Source organism: Phoxinus phoxinus (genome assembly GCF_949152265.1).
Source record: "Phoxinus phoxinus genome assembly, chromosome: 13".
Classification (NCBI taxonomy): domain Eukaryota; kingdom Metazoa; phylum Chordata; class Actinopteri; order Cypriniformes; family Leuciscidae; genus Phoxinus; species Phoxinus phoxinus.
Genome location: NC_136888.1, coordinates 34,099,242 through 34,116,253, shown reverse-complemented (window position 1 = coordinate 34,116,253; position 17,012 = coordinate 34,099,242). Strand labels below are relative to the sequence as shown.

At 36.6% G+C, this 17,012-nt stretch overlaps 1 long non-coding RNA gene across 1 annotated transcript; it reads left to right on the top strand.

The window, feature by feature from the left end:
- Window positions 1–1,780: 1,780 nt before the first annotated feature.
- LOC307009879 lies at window positions 1,781–3,634 on the top strand. The gene is made up of 5 exons (XR_013800123.1): window positions 1,781–1,850; window positions 2,103–2,167; window positions 2,542–2,603; window positions 3,320–3,390; window positions 3,498–3,634. It is a non-coding gene; the product is annotated as an uncharacterized lncRNA (long non-coding RNA).
- The last annotated feature ends 13,378 nt before the right edge of the window (window positions 3,635–17,012 follow it).

Here is a 17,012-nt window from a genome sequence, read left to right as displayed (position 1 = left end):
ATATATTAAAAGTATATTAGCATCATGCTTTTTATCTATTTTTATAATACAACTTTTAACACACTTTAAAATAATAGTACTTTAGTATATTTTCTAAAAATATATTTAAAAGCAAGCATACTTTTAACATATTGCTAACAAGTGCACTGTAAGTACATTGGTAATAAATATATGCTTAAATACACTTTTTAATGTGCATTTGTTATTGAAGACAAAGTGTGCTATTTGTAGTATTTGGATTAAGCCAAATGTATTACGGAGAATATAATTTTTACTCAAAAATAATAGACTTGTATATTGCTCGTAATGATTTTGTAATGTACTTGTAACACAAATAAAGTACACTTTATTATCACTAATCAAGTATGTATCTAGTCCCTACACAGGCATATACTTAAAGTATACTAAGTATACTTGAAGTTGTTCCAATTTAGCACACAAAAGTACACTAAATACATTTAAAGTTATTCTTTACTACAACTTAATTACTACTAAAATATACTTAGTACAAAATTAGTTGTTTCAAAATAGCACACTTTAAGTTAACTAATCATTAACACACTTGAAGTATACTAATAATTAGTCTGGTTTCAAGTATACTTAACATATTTTTTTTTCACCAGGGAAGGCGTTGAGTTGACATAATAATGCAATAATAATGTTTGTTTTTCATTAAAAAAACTAAAAAGTTCACTTCTGTTATAAAGTGTCTATTAAAGTGCGACGAAATGTGTCGTTTCCTTATTCAGATCATTCACCACAAACCCCAAAAGGACTTTTTGAAGTGCTATTCATGTCAAGTTTCGTGTTAGTGATCTTTCTGAAAAATCAAGCTTAAAAGCCACAGCGACTCTCCATGCTTTTTTGCTTTAGTTCTCCAGTTTAACGTAATAATGTGCTCTTCAGTCGCTTCACTTGCTTTATTCGAATTAGAAGCACTTTAAAGTGAACTGAGTCTGAATGCACAGATTTTTTTTGAGTGCACCAATTCTGGTGTGAGCTTCAGATGATGCCAACCTTTCCTTTTCTGGGCATGCATGCAACATCTCTGTGTCTGAGGTTTGAGGTGAACAATACGCTGAAGTGAGATTGACATTATCATCACTGTAACGGAAACCCACTTTGTGTGTGGCATGAATGCAACATGTTTTAAAGACATCATCTGGCACGCCATTGTTCAGAACAAAGACTGGCTGTTATACATTAATCACTCAGCTTTAAATCCTTTTAAGAAACTGACATGAAGGGTGGATTTACAAACCCGTCCTCTTGTAGTATTCTTAACTCTATTTGTGTTTAATGTCTGAATATGCAGTGTTTATTCATTCAGCCCGGGTTCAAGAGAGTAAACATGCACTTGTTTTGTAATTAATAAATCGTTAAATCAAGTTTTGGGTGCTTGTGATGCATATACAGAAAACTGGATGCTTGCTTAACGTAAACAAAACTTAATGTACTCAAACTCACATTAAACAATCAGATTATACTAAATATGTGACCCTGGAGCACAGCACCAGTCTGGAGCCGCACGGGTACACTGTAACAAATTGCTGTAGATTCTACAGCAAAATTCTACAGAAATTTATTGTTTTATCATTTTACAAGTTATTACTGTAATTCGCAATGCATTATGGGTCAAAAAGAGTATTACAGTTGTTAACTGTATATTTCCCTGTCAACTGTAAATTGATTTACAGGTAAGAGGTGTTTTCACTGTATTTCATACGTTTTACAACAATTTACTGTGGTGTGGCATTATGGGATTGCGCGGGCTGAATGTTTGAAAACTGGTGGACTGGCAGCTGCAGGGCAAGAAGAGTTGAAGAGAAAAGGCACTTACTACATTTTTGGTAAGTTAACTTAAATTTACGTCCATAAATATTACAATCTACTGTATTACTTAATGCTGTTTGCGATTCATATTTTGAATATAATTCATAAGGCATGTCAGATGCAATTAATTTTATCGACTTGTTAACAACTGCGTGTTATCAGGACATTTAGTGGGATGTAAAGTGTTTGATTCCAATACTTTTCCCAGCCGAAACTATACGTTTATTTAGTAAAGGAATGTGTCTTTAATTTTAAATTTCTTGTTGCAGGCGAGGCACAGAATCGCGACGGCGCGCGCCATTACAGTGGTGAGACGAAGCTGAACTGTTACAAGGTAAAACCATCGTAAATGTTATGGACAAATGCTGCAGTTTGTTTGTTATAGTTTTATTCGCATTTGCTCTAGATAGTATTTTGTAGAGCATTTGCAGTTTGGCAGACAAGACAAATCCACTGAAGTGTTGGTGAGACAAAACACGCACGTATAACTTAGCCTACAGTTAGCTTTCTTGACGAAAAACATTAGAATATGATATTAACATCGTTGGATACGTCCATATTACAATGTCAGACGCAATTAATATCGACTTGTTAACAACTGCGTGTTATCAGGACATTTAGTGGGATGTAAAGTGTTAGATTCCAATATTTTTTCCCCCGAAATGTTACGTTTATTTTGTGTCTTTAATTTTAAATTTCTTGTTGCAGGCGAGGCATCGCGACGGGGCGCGCCATTACAGTGGTGAGAGACGAAGTTGAACTGTTACAAGGTAAAACCATCGTAAATGTTATGGACAAATGCTGCAGTTTGTTACAGTTTTATTCGCATTTGCTCACAAGAGTGTTTTTAGAGCAGTTGCAGTTTGGCAGACAAGACAAATCCAATGAAGTGTTGGTGAGACAAAACTATACGCACGTGCAGTTAGCTTTCTTGACGAAAAACATTAGAATAGGCTATATGATATTACCATTGTTGCAATCTTTGTTGGATGCTGCCATTTTCTCATTTATTTCACCAGTTTTGAAACAGTGTTTAACAAATCCCTGCGTCATAACTAAATTCAAAATGACTGGCAAAAGATTTGAAAGTTCATTTTATTTTCTGTTCAAAGTTCCCATATTTATCGTTTTCTTAATATAACTTGAACCTAAATCTAAATGAGAAATGTATTACTGTAAATTGTCAACATGAAAGCAATACCATTGTAGGTTTTACTAAGCATGAAAGGTCACAGTAATGTTCCAAACTGGTGTTTTACCTGTGGTGTAGGCCACCTGACTGTTCCCGTGCATTTACAAAATTTGCAGCTTTTAAGTCTCATCTATTTAGAGACTTTACAGGTTATCAAAAGTCTGGTAAAGGTACCAGATTTGACCAAATAGACACAACACTGATTTGCCATATTTTGTTGTGGGGTTATATTTTGTTCTCATACTGCATTTAATTACATTTACAATTGTTTCCTTTTAATTTTGTTTCTTGTAGATGTCAGCAACAGCAGCTGATGTGAAAAAAAAGTTCTACACTTTCAGACTCTACGAGACTGACTGTCTTAGGTAATGTAGGTTCCCAAAATCTTTAAATTACTGGTACTTAATACATTTTGCCTGTTGTATTTTAGCATACATTTTTATAAAGTGTTTCTTATATGTATTATTTTTAGGTGAAATTCTCACTGCAACCCAGTGGATGCTGAGTATTGAGGGTCAAGTGGTTATGAATCCACACCCCAATTTTATGGCTGGATTTGCTGCTTTGTTGGCAACTTACTACAACTTTAATCTGGTGTACCAGCACGAGGCATCCTGCACACTTGAATTTGTTCAAAGGTAACAGTTTACTTAAATATAAATGTGTATATGTTAAAGGATTAGTTCACCCAAAAATTACATTTCTGTCATTAATTAACTACTGACCTTTGTTCATTTTCGGGAACACAAAATTAAGATGTTTTTGATGAAATCCTATAGGTTTCTGAACCACACATAGGCAGCAAAATCATTGCAACTTTCAAGGTCCAGAAACGCAGGTAAGACATTGTTAAAATAGACCATGTGACTACAGTGGATCAATCTTAATGTTATGAAGCCACGATAATACTTTTTGTGTGCAAAACCCCCCCAAAATAATGACTTTATTCAACAATCTCTTCTCTTCTGTGTCAGTCTCTGACGCTGTTAATTAAGTAAACACAGTGCAGCGCTTCCAGGTTCTACGTTCGAACAAAAAGTATTCTCATCACTTCATAACATTATGGTAAGTCCACTGGAGTTACATGGACTATTTTAATGATGTTTTTACTACCTTTCTGGGCCTTGAAAGTTGTAATGACGTTGTGGTCTATGTGTGGTTCAGAAACCTCTCCGATTTGATCAAAAACATCTTAATGTGTGTTCCTGAAAATGAAAGGTCAGTAGTTAATTAATGACAGAAATGTCATTTTGGGGTGAACTAACCCTTTATAATAGATTAGTAGTGCAGCGAATGCTTATTGTAAAGTGGTATATTTTCATTAGTCTGCACATGTCATGCTCCTAAAGCTTCTGCTTGTGTTTTTCTGACTGATTTTTGTGCAGAATCAACCCATCCACTGGTACCAAGACAGTCAAAACAAGTAGAAAGACCTCAGAGAAGAGGAACAACAGTCAATCCTCATGTGTCTACTCTTCTCAGAAGACTAATGGACTTTGAGTGGTTAAGCATGTAAGTTGTCAAATGTACAGTGCTGGTCAGAATTATTTGCCCCCTTGGTAAATATGATCAAAGATGGCTGTAAAAAATAAATCTGCATTTTTAATCCTTTTGATATTATATTTAAAACATTTGCAAAAATGTAACCTTTCATCGAAGTAAAATAATTGAAAGTGGGGGGGAAATCACATTATGAAATAAATGTTTTTTCTCAAACACGTTGGGAACAATTATTTGCCCCTTTTATTAAATATGTTTGCAACCTCCTTTTCCCAAGATACCAGCTCTGAGTCTTCTCCTATAATGCCTGATGAGTTTGGAGAACACCTGACAAGAGATCAGAGACCATTCCTCTGTACAGAATCTCTCCAGATCCTGCAGATTCCCAGATCCATGTTGGTGCTTTTCAGTTCAGTCCACTCATTTTCTATAGGGTTCAGGCCAGGGACTGGGATGGCCATTGCAGATGCTTGGTTTTGTGCTCAGTGACCCATTTTTGTTTTGATTTTGATATTTGTTTTTGGATCACTGTCCTGTTGGAAAATCCAAACATGGCTCGTTATAAGATTTCTAGCACAGTCTGTTAGGTCTCATCTGACCATAGAACCCGTCCCGTTTGACGTTCCAGTCGTGTCAGGTACTTTTCAAACGTTCTATGGTCAGATGAAACAAAATTTTTTTGCTGTTTTGGCAGCAAACACTTAAGATGGGTTTAGTGCACACAAGGATAAAAATTAAATACTCTGCTGTATCTTTAATGCTGTGGGCCTAATTTTCTGCCAGAGGTCCTGGACATCTTTTTCAGAGACATGGCATCATGGATTGGATCAAATACCAACAGATACAAAATCAAAACCTAACAGACTGTGCTAGAAATCTTATAACGGGCCATGTTTGATGTCATGATCCAAAAACAAATATCAAAACAAAAATGGGTCACTGAGCACAAAACCAAGCATCTGCAATGGCCATCCCAGTCCCTGGCCTGAACCCTATAGAAAATGAGTGGACTGAACTGAAAAGCACCAACATGGATCTGGGAATCTGCAGGATCTGGAGAGATTCTGTACAGAGGAATGGTCTCTGATCTCTTGTCAGGTGTTCTCCAAACTCATCAGGCATTATAGGAGAAGACTCAGAGCTGGTATCTTGGGAAAAGGAGGTTGCAAACATATTTAATAAAAGGGGCAAATAATTGTTCCCAACGTGTTTTGGAGAAAAAACATTTATTTCATAATGTGATTTCCCCCCCACTTTCAATTATTTTACTTCAATGCAAGGTTACATTTTTGCACATTTTTTAAATATAATATCAAAAGGATTAACAATGCAGATTTATTTTTTACAGCCATCTTTGATCATATTTACCAAGGGGGCAAATAATTCTGACCAGCACTGTAAACAAAAAGAGCAGAAATGTTTGTTTTAACAGATGTGAGTTAACCATAATGCCATTCTGTTGATTGAGCTTAAAGGATTAGTTAACTTTTAAAAAAACTTTTGCTGATAATTTACTCACCCCGATGTCATCCAAGATGTCCATGTCTTTCTTTCTTCAGTCGAAAAGAAATTAAGGTTTTTTATGAAAATATTTCTCCATATAATGGACGTCAATGGTCCCCAAACGGGTCAAGGTCCAAATGACAGTGTCAGTGCCGCTTTAAACGATACCAGACGATGAATACGGGTCTTATCTAGCGAAACTCTCGGTCATTTCAAAAATAAATAAAAAAGTCTAAGTTTTATAAGCACAAATGCTCGCCTTGCTCTGTTCTGTGATGCGCGTTCGTGACGTCACATAATACGCAGTTACGTTGAAAAGGTCACGCTTCTATGAAAAGTAAAACATTTCTGTCCTGACGAAAATTTTCTTTTAGGCTTTTTAATATTACAACACCCAGGATACGCACACGAAATGGGCATTTTAAACGATAAACTGACACAAAGACATTTGAATATGTGTATATGGTCCTCCTTCCGCACATTTGTAAACACTCGGTACGTCAAGCGTGACCTTTTCAACGTAATTGCGTATTACGTGACGTCACGAACGCGCATCACAGAACCGAGCAAGGTGAGCGTTTGTGCTTATAAAACTTAAACTTTTTTATTTATTTTGAAATGACCGAACGTTTCGCTAGATAAGACCCTTATTCATAGTCTGGTGTCGTTTAAAGCCCTTTGAAGCGGCACTGTCATCTGGACCTTGACCCGTTTGGGGCCCATTGACGTCCATTATATGGAGAAATGTTTTCATCAAAAACCTTAATTTCTTTTCGACTGAAGAAAGAAAGACATGGACATCTTGGATGACATCGGGGTGAGTAAATTATCAGCAAAAGTTTTTTTTTAAAGTGAACTAATCCTTTAAAGGGATAGTTCACCCAAAAAATTTAAATTCCGTCATCATTTACTCACCCCCATGTTGTTCTAAACCTGTATGAGATTCTTTCTTCAGCTGAACACAAAAGAAGATATTTTGAAGAACGTTGGTAACCAAACAGTTGATTGTAGCCATTTACTTTCAATTGTCTGGTTACCAAAATTCTTTAAAATATCATCTTTTGTGTTCAACAGAAGAAAGAAACTAATACAGGTTTGGAACACATTGAGGGTGAGTAAACAGAATGATGACAGAATTTTAATTTTTGGATGAACTTTTCCTTTAACTTTTATTGAACCCAGAATCTTGCTTTTAAGTCTTACAAGTTATTTGTAGTTATTTTGTGACTGATTTTGAAAATATTTTCTGTACTTGAAAAGTAAAATTGTTGTTACCTGTCTTGCAGTATTTGCTTATTATTTTAATAAATATTTTTCAACAACAGCTTTGACTTTCTGTTTTTTTTTTATGTGTATTTTAATGCATTTACATCAATATAATGGTAAATAATAGAGTATAGTTTACTGTTAAAATGATTCTTTTCAGCTTTTTAAATGTTAAACTATTACAGCATCTTCTTGAATTTTGGGGGTATTTACAGGATTTTATTGGCAATTTTTTTGCCAGGTAAATATTGTACTTTAGTGAAATTACAAAAAATTGCTGTAAAATATAATTACAGGATTTTATTGGCAACTTTATTGCCAGGTAAATACTGTACTTTAGTGAAATTACAAAATATTGCTGTAAAATAAAATACAAGTTTAATTCAATGTTACTGTAAAAAAAACTACTAATTACTGTATTTTATATACAACAATTACCTGTAAATTGATTTACAGTATTATACTGTAATCAATTTTACAGCAATTACCAACATTTTTACAGGACTTTATTGGCAACTTTTTTGCCAGTAAATTCCTGTAATTTCTACAGGAAATTTTTTACAGTGTATATCTGTGGCAATAGCAGCTATACATTGTATGGGTCAAAATTATCAATTTTTCTTTTATGCCAAAAATCATGAGGATATTAAGATCATGTTCCATGAAGATATTTAGTAAATTTCCTACCGTAAATATATAAAACATGTATTTTTGTGAGTGAATGCAGCACAATCGTGAACATAAATGCACAACTTTAAAGGAGATTTTCTCAATGTTTAAATTTTTTTGCTCCTCAGATTCCAGATTTTCAATAGTTGTGTCTCGACCAAATATTGTCCTATCCTAACAAACCTCACATCAATGGAGAGATTATTTATTCAGCTTTCATATACAGGTGAGAAAAATAAGACTGGTTTTGTGGTCACATAGGCGAGCAGATGAGCCTAGAATATGAACAACACACTAAATGGTTTTCATTATGTTTTTCATTATGCCTGTTTTCTCTTGCCTGTACATAGTATGCATTATTAATAAGGTGTATATTGAATTTTGTTTTTATATATATCACCGTCTGACTATATTTGTACTGGTAAAAATGCACTCTAAAAAATGCTGGGTTGTTTTAACCCAACTTAGGGTCAAATATGGACAAACTCAGCCATTGGGTTACATTTTATAATTACATTTTAACCCAACATTTGGGTTTGACCATATTTGACCCAAAATTGGGTTAAAACAACCCAGTATTTAGTGTACTATATAGGGAAGTAGGGTCGTTTTTTGCATTATTTTCCTGTTATCTCTGTAAAGCAGCTTTGAAACAATCTTTATTGCAAAAAGCACTATAAATAAACGTGACTCGGGGAGAGCGGGGCACAACCTTACACTTTTAGACTTTCTCAGTTTGTGTAAATTCACTTTCGGTCCGAGTATTTTCCCCCCGCACATGTCTAGTACAATTATGTGGTTTTGTTTCATGAATACATTGTATACTTTTTTCTTGATATACCCCGAAAGAATGGAGGTCGAATGTGACAACATGCCCCATAGGTGGGGTTCATTGTAACATGACCACATGACAGATTCAAATGTTATCTGATCTAAGAAAAAATATACAAGGCCAACTAAAATATTTTGTCACTAAAATATATTTATACATTTTTTCATATAAAACAATGGCATTTCTCAATAATTAAAAATAAAGTAATTTTTGAGTTTGACAACAAACACACTGCAAAACACATACAGCATAGTTCAAAACATAATAATAATGAATCATTTCTGAACATTGACTCTCAGTTTTTATTCACCTTTTTCTCAATAGAATTCATTAAAGTATAGAATAGATATAGTTCCTCATTGTAATGCAGTGTGACAACATGCCCCGTCTGCACATGCCGTGCTCGTGTCTTCTGCTGGTTAGATCAGCATTAAAGGGGTGGTTGATTATGATTTCACTTTTCTAACTGTAGTTAGTGTGTAATGTTGCTGTTTGATCATAAACAACATCTGCAAAGTTACAACGCTCAAAGTTCAGAGCAAAGGGAGATATTTGCTTTTAAAGAAATGTTTTTTTAAGGACTACAACAAACGGCTGGTAGGAACTACACGACATTCCTCCCGGGTTAGTGACATCACCAACCCTAGAATTTACATAAACCCCGCCCCCTGAACACGATTTATAGATTATCAAGACAGAATATGCTAATCAATGACTAGAAGATAACTACACATAAGCTTCATAAATTCATCAAGTAACCATTCAGAAATGTCCTGTTCTTCTACATGTTGTCACTTCTTCTTGAGTCTCTCCATCATTGTCTGACTCCGGTTTGAACATAAAAGGTTAAAAGTTTTTGAAATTTCAGTTCATGTCTGTGTGAGGTAAAGAAGCTCTTGAAGCTCCGCCCCCTGTGCCGGGAGCAGCAGCTCATTTGCATTTAAAGGGACAGACACAAAAATAGTGCGTTTTTGGTCACCTTCAAAAAGTGATTTTAACATGATATATAAAAATATCTGTGGGGTATTTTAAGCTAAAACTTAAAAAAAAAAGCTAAATCAATGTATAATTTTAGTTTTGGAACAAGAAGTTTCGACAGTTCAAACCAAAACTCGTTGACAAGGGAACACTCAAAGAAAAGATGATCAGTTGACTCAGAACTGCTTTTACAGAAATTACAATTCAAAAGAACATTACCAAATTTAGATGTACGCAACCATCCTTTTGCCCACGTTCCGAAACCGCTCTTCTAAGAGTATATAATGACCTCCTCTTAGCAGTTGATTTAGGAAAATCAGCTGTTTTAGTCCTTTTAGATTTGACTTCTGCCTTCGATACTGTAAATCACTCTATCCTCTTATCCAGACTCGAACAAAGTGTTGGCATTACGGGTACAGCCCTGAAATGGTTTAAATCATATTTGACAGATAGGAGTTTTTCTGTCCACCTTGGGAATTGCTCTTCATCTGCTGCCCCTCTTTCTTGCGGGGTTCCCCAGGGTTCCATTCTGGGACCCATGCTCTTTTCCCTGTACATGCTGCCCTTAGGGTCTATTTTTAAAAAACATAACATTTCTTTCCACTGTTTTGCAGATGATGTACAAATCTATTTGCCAGTAAAAACCAATGACAAGAACAATATCCAACCTCTGTTAGACTGCTTGAGTGATCTCAAAATTTGGTTGGATCAGAATTTTCTATGTCTTAATGATAATAAGACTGAAATTGTTGTGTTTGGCCGGGCGGGTCATTTTAGTGAATGTGCAGATGCTCTTGGAACTCTAGGTTCCCATATTCGTCCTTTTACCAAAAATTTGGGTGTAATTTTTGACAGTGCTTTTAAATTCGATAAACAAATTAGTTCAGTTGTTAAAACTAGCTTCTTCCACTTGAGACTTCTGGCTAAAGTTAAGCAATATATGCTACGCAAAGACTTTGAAAGAGTCATACATGCTTTTATCACGTCGCGATTAGATTATTGTAACTCGTTGTATGTCGGATTGGAGCAGTCATCACTTCGTCGGCTACAGCTAGTGCAGAACGCAGCAGCTCGACTTTTAACCAAGACTAAAAAACGTGACCACATTACACCGGTATTGGCCTCACTTCACTGGCTTCCTGTTTGTTTTAGAATTAAATTTAAAATAGCATTAATTGTTTTTAAAATCTTAAATGGGTTATCACCTCCATATTTAACGGAGCTTATACATGTCCACACACCGGCCAAGGTACTCAGGTCTTCCGATCAGATGTTCCTCGATGTGCCCAGATCTAGGCTAAAAAATAAAGGTGACCGAGCGTTTTCAGTGGCTGCTCCGAACATCTGGAATAGTCTACCCATTTACATAAGGAAAGCTCAGACTATCGAAACATTCAAGTCTTTGCTTAAGACGCATTATTATGTTTTGGCTTTCAATTCTAGTTGAGCTTTGACATCTTAAACTGTGGGTTATTTTATTTGTACTTTGTGTGTTATTGTCTGTATGATAATTTGTTCTAAAGTCTTTGATTGATCTTGTTAAGCACTTTGGTCAATTACGATTGTTTTTAAATGTGCTATATAAATAAAATTGAACTGAACTGAACTGAACTATAAGGATGTGACGTCACGTTAAAACTATGAATATGTTAAAGTGCTGTCAAATCGATTAATCGCGATAAATCACATCTAACATAAACGTTTGTAAATATATGTGTGTGTGTGTGTATATTTTATAAATCGATTTGACAGCAGAGGGGTGGACAAAGTACACAACTTCCTTACTTGAGTAAAAGTACAGATACTACTGGTCAAATATTACTCCGTTACAAGTAAAAGTTGTAAAGACAGATTTTTACTTAAGTAAAAGTACAGAAGTACTTGTTTTTAAAAGTACTTAAGTATAAAAGTAAATGTCAATTCATTGTTTTATTATTGTTGCATTGTTGCATGTAATAGCCAATTTACAGTACCTTATGCCTCTGAATCTCTGCTTACCCTCATATTAATATCACATGTATTTCTATAACACAGTTCCAGTCGTGGGATTGAATAAGTCACTCAATAACGTCCACAATGGTTTCTGACACACAAACGGCTGTTCCCAGTTGTTTGGCTTTTAGTATGAATATGTTAGCCTTGTTATCTATAAGCTTGTGTGCTCCAAAACAATGACAAAATTTGCATTTAGAAGACCAAACCCAACGCTGAAAATTTAAATCATGTTGATGTCAGAATCCAACGTCAGATTGACGTTAATCTCCAACGTTGGACAGACGTTGTATTGAGGTTGAAAATCGGTTGACGTCAGAAACCAACATCAGTCGAGTTCTGGCGTCAACCAGACTTTCATTTACAACCAAAATCATCCCTGACGTTACTACTGTCTACTCAAGGGCCTTGACAGAGTATAAAGTATGATATTTGTCTTTCAAATGTAGTGAAGTTAAAGTAAAAGTATCCAGAAAAAAAAATACTCAAGTAAAGTACAGATACTCCAAAAGTGTACTTAAGTAAATGTACTTTGTTACTGTCCACCTCTGGACAGCACTAATGTGACAAAGAATCAGTATTAGATGTTCACATTTGCTCTGTGTGGATGTATTGTTCTGTTTCGGTGATGTTGTCTGACTCAACCTTAAAGGGAAAGGATATCCTCTATGTTTTGACAAAGAATCGTTTAAGAACATGAACAGTTTTCAGGAGGAATCAACCGCCACCAGATAAAGTGTCGTCGCTGGATTTATGACTCACTTTCACCTGTGATTGTTGCTTATGAATGAGAATAGATATAGTCTTGACTTGAAATAAAAAAAAACATTGTTTTTCTGTGTCCTAATTTAGTTTGAGGCTGAATCCTCTTAATCATTTTCTAAAGCCTTTGGAAATGTGAAGAACTTCAAATTTGACCTCTGGTCTATTAGTCTCTCAGTGTTTTGTTCAAGGTCATGAGTTCGACTCCCAGAGAATGCATGAACTGACAAAATGTAGGTTACAGCTTGAATGCAATGTAAGTCACTTTAGATAAAAGTGCATAAAATGTGAAATGTGTTCAAAAGCCAAAGCTCATGTAACCTACAGCTCTACACTACACACACTAGATGGCAGTCACACATAAAGCTCCTGAACATGGTCTTCAGCGTTCTCTGTGTCGAGTGTTAAAGACAACAATGTTGAGCTTTGATAACACAGCCAACACTCGTTGACTCATGCTGGACGGATGCCAATGAAGAGACAAAGAGACACACACACACACACACACACACACACACACACACACACACACACACACACACACGATCAGCCTCAGCCTTCTTATGTAAGCACTGAAATACACTGTGATGAGGGTGACCATGCATTTACATCATTGATACTGTAACTCTTTTGTGCATTGAAGGAGATACCTATATAATGAGTCTTTTCATTTGGACAAGCGACCTCTCAGAACACCTTAGCAACTGCATAACAACACACTATTAACCACTCAGAACCCACATACAACTGCATAGCAATGCCCTGGCAACCATCCACAAGACCCGGGCAACTGCATGGCAACACACTATTAGGTCAAGTCAAATTACCTTTGTTTATATAGCGATTTATACAATGAATACAGATTGTTTTCTAAGCATCTTTACAGTGACAACAGGAAAATTATGCCTTTCTTCAGCTGAAGTCTTCTTCAGTGTTGTTGATTCAGTTCTGTTGTAAAGATCTCTGCAGAACACACATTCAGCTGCATAGCAACGCCCTGGCAACAATCCAAAACACCCTAGAAACTGAATCGCAACAAACTACTAACCTGCAGAACACACATGCAGCTGCATAGCAATGCACTGGCAACAATCCCCAACACCCTAGAAACTGAATGGCAACACACAATTGATCTTCAGAACACACATGTAACTGCATAGTAACGCCCTGGCAACCATACACAACACCCTAGTAACTGAATGACAAAACACTATTAAACTACATATGCAACTGCATAGTAGCACCCTGGCAACAATCAAAAACACCTCAGCAACTGAATGACAACACATTATGTAACCCGCAAAATACATATGCAACTGCATAGCAACACCCTGGCAACAATCCAAAACACCCTAGCAACTGAATGACAACACACTATTAAACCACAATATGCATATGCAACTGCATTTAAACACCCTGGCAACCATCCACAACACCCTAGCAACTGAATGGCAACACACTAATAAACCACAATATGCATATGCAACTGCATAGCAACACCCTGGCAACAATCCAAAACACCCTAGCAACTGAATGACAACAAACTATTAAACCACAATATGCATATGCAACTGCATAGCAACATCCTGGCAACCATCCACAACACTATAGCAACTGAATGACAACACACTAATAAACCACAATATGCATATGCAACTGCATAGCAACACCCTGGCAACAATCCAAAACACCCCAGCAACTGAATGACAACACTATTAAACCACAAAATACATATGCAACTGCATAGCAACATCCTGGCAACCATCCACAACACTCTAGCAACTGAATGACAACACACTATTAAACCACAATATGCATATGCAACTGCATAGTAACACCCTGGCAACAATTCAAAGCAACTGAATGACAACACTATGTAACCCTCAAAATAAATATGCAACTGCATAGCAACACCCTGGCAACAATCCAAAACACCCCAGCAACTGAATGACAACACTATTAAACCACAAAATACATATGCAACTGCATAGCAATGCCCTGGCAACCATCCAAAACACCCTAGCAACTGAATGACAACACACTAATAAACCACAATAACCATACTGTATGCAACTGCATAGCAACGCCCTGGCAACCGCCCACAACACTGAGCATGGACAAGCACCACATTTTCTTCAGAAAATGTATTTCCTTTTTCTTTCTGTCCTGAAAGCCGAGTGTTTGTAGGGAATGTGCGCCCTGTTTGGCCCTATTTTTGAGTCTTGGCTTGGATGAATGAATTTGTTGGCTGTGAAAGATGAGCTGCCGTGTTGCTTAATAATTCAGAGTTTGTAACAGACGGCACATCGTCAGGAGAAGCAGCGAAGCTGCACTTGATTGATATGCCATGACAAAACAAAAGGGAAAAGAGGCAGTCATTGTTTTTATCGAAATCGGATCTTTGGAATAGCCGAAGCTCGCCTTTTGTCCGGCCCGGTGTACACTTTGACATGGGAATACACCCCAGAAGTCTGTTTGGACAGCTTAAAGCAATGTACGATGCGCTGCGGGAATCATAAATGTGTTTCTCGCATATCAAGTTTTGCTCTGTCCAAACCACTACAGACCGTTGCATTGCTGCGTCTCCTCATTCATCATTCATCAAGGTGCGCCCATTTAGTTTCAGGCCTTATCAGTCACACGCCTGATAATGGCAGCTATAAAAGACATGGTTGATTTCAAATGCATGTTGTTGCAGGCTTTCTGACAGGTGAACATATATAGATAATCTGCGGCGCTGGTAGACACGAGTGACTGCGCAGTGTAACCGAGGCCAGCTGGTAAAACCTCACTCCCGTCAAGTTAAACTTTAAAAAACGTCTCACATTTTTAACTGCAAAAGCGCGTTCTGTGTGAACCGGTCCTGGATCCATCAGGGGTTCTCCCAAAGGAAAACAAACACAGACTGTAAACTACACTCTCATTTAACAATTTCTGACATCTGCAGCTCCCTGTTGATACGAGATTAATTGTTTTATCATTGTAATATCCTGGAAATAAATGTATGCAACCTGCCTACACATCAACTCATAACAAGTGTTTTTTATCAACCTTACGGGAAAATTATCTCAGTAGCGGTAAATGGAAACTTTATGATCTGGCAAGCAACTCTAAGTGACAACTGTCATATCAGCTGGTAAGAGATAATAATTTTGACATATATGGCTCTTTGCTGATTCCCATTTAATCAAAATGGGGCAAAGTCACATCCATTACCCTCCATTTCCTTCTGGCACAGGATTAAAGCTCCATTACCTCTGATAATGGAGCAAAGTGTCTGAGCAAAAGAAGTGTGCTCCAAAATGATATATACATATACACAAACTAATTCCCCAGAATCGCATAGCAACACCCTGGTGACAGCTTAGCAACCCCATAGCAACCACCAAAACACCCTCAAAACAGCTTAGCAACCCCCTAGCCATCACCCAGAACACCCTAGAAATCACACAGCAACACTAATATCATCAGAATATCATACCAAACCTTCCAACAATGCCCTAACAACCACATAGCAACACCCTGGCAACCATTCAGAACACCATAGCAACAGCTTGGCAACCTCTAGCAACCACCCATAACTCTCTAGAAACCACATAGCAGAACACGAACAACCACTCAGAATACCTTAGCAACCTTATACCAATGTCCGAATCAATCACATAGAAACACCCTGGCAACCATTCACAATTGAGTTTAGAACTGACAAACACATCGCATGTTTTCTTTAAAAACAAGTAAAGTGATTGTTATTTATTTATTTGAATATTTATTTATTTATTTTCTAAAATCCCTTTTTTTTTTTTACAGCTTAGCAACCCCCTAGCAACCCCTCAGAACACCTAAGTAACAGCTTAGCAACACTAAGCACCCGGATTTACCTAAAAACCAGATAGCAACACACTTACATCTACTCAGAACATCTTAGAAACTTCATATCAATAACAACCACCCAGAGCACAAATGTGTTTTGAACTGACAAACAGAACTCATATTTTCATTTTAAAAAAAAAATTACGTAAAAGCATACACTTAGTAAAAAAAAGGGTGCAACCTATTTGTTCATATATATTTTTAATGTTTTTTGGCAAATGCATCTGCTAAATAAATAAATATAATTTTTTTTCTTACATAATAATCACATTGCATATGAATTACAGTAATAGCAACAAGTGTTTTGACCTCTGACACTGATCTTGCATGTTATCAGTCCTGAGTTGAACTATGTTCCTCCTTAACCCACACATGAACACACACAACGACAACACGTCTTCATTTCAAGCCTATAAAAGCAGGAGACAGTGGGTGCAGGCGGGGTGGAGTGAGAGAGAGAGAGAGAGAGAGAGAGAGAGAGAGAGAGAGAGAGAGAGAGGTAGGGGAGGGGTTGAAGAGAGAGAGAGAGAGAGAGGTAGGGGAGGGAGTGAGAGAGAGAGAGAGAGAGAGAGAGGTAGGGGAGGGAGTGAGAGAGAGAGAGAGAGAGAGAGA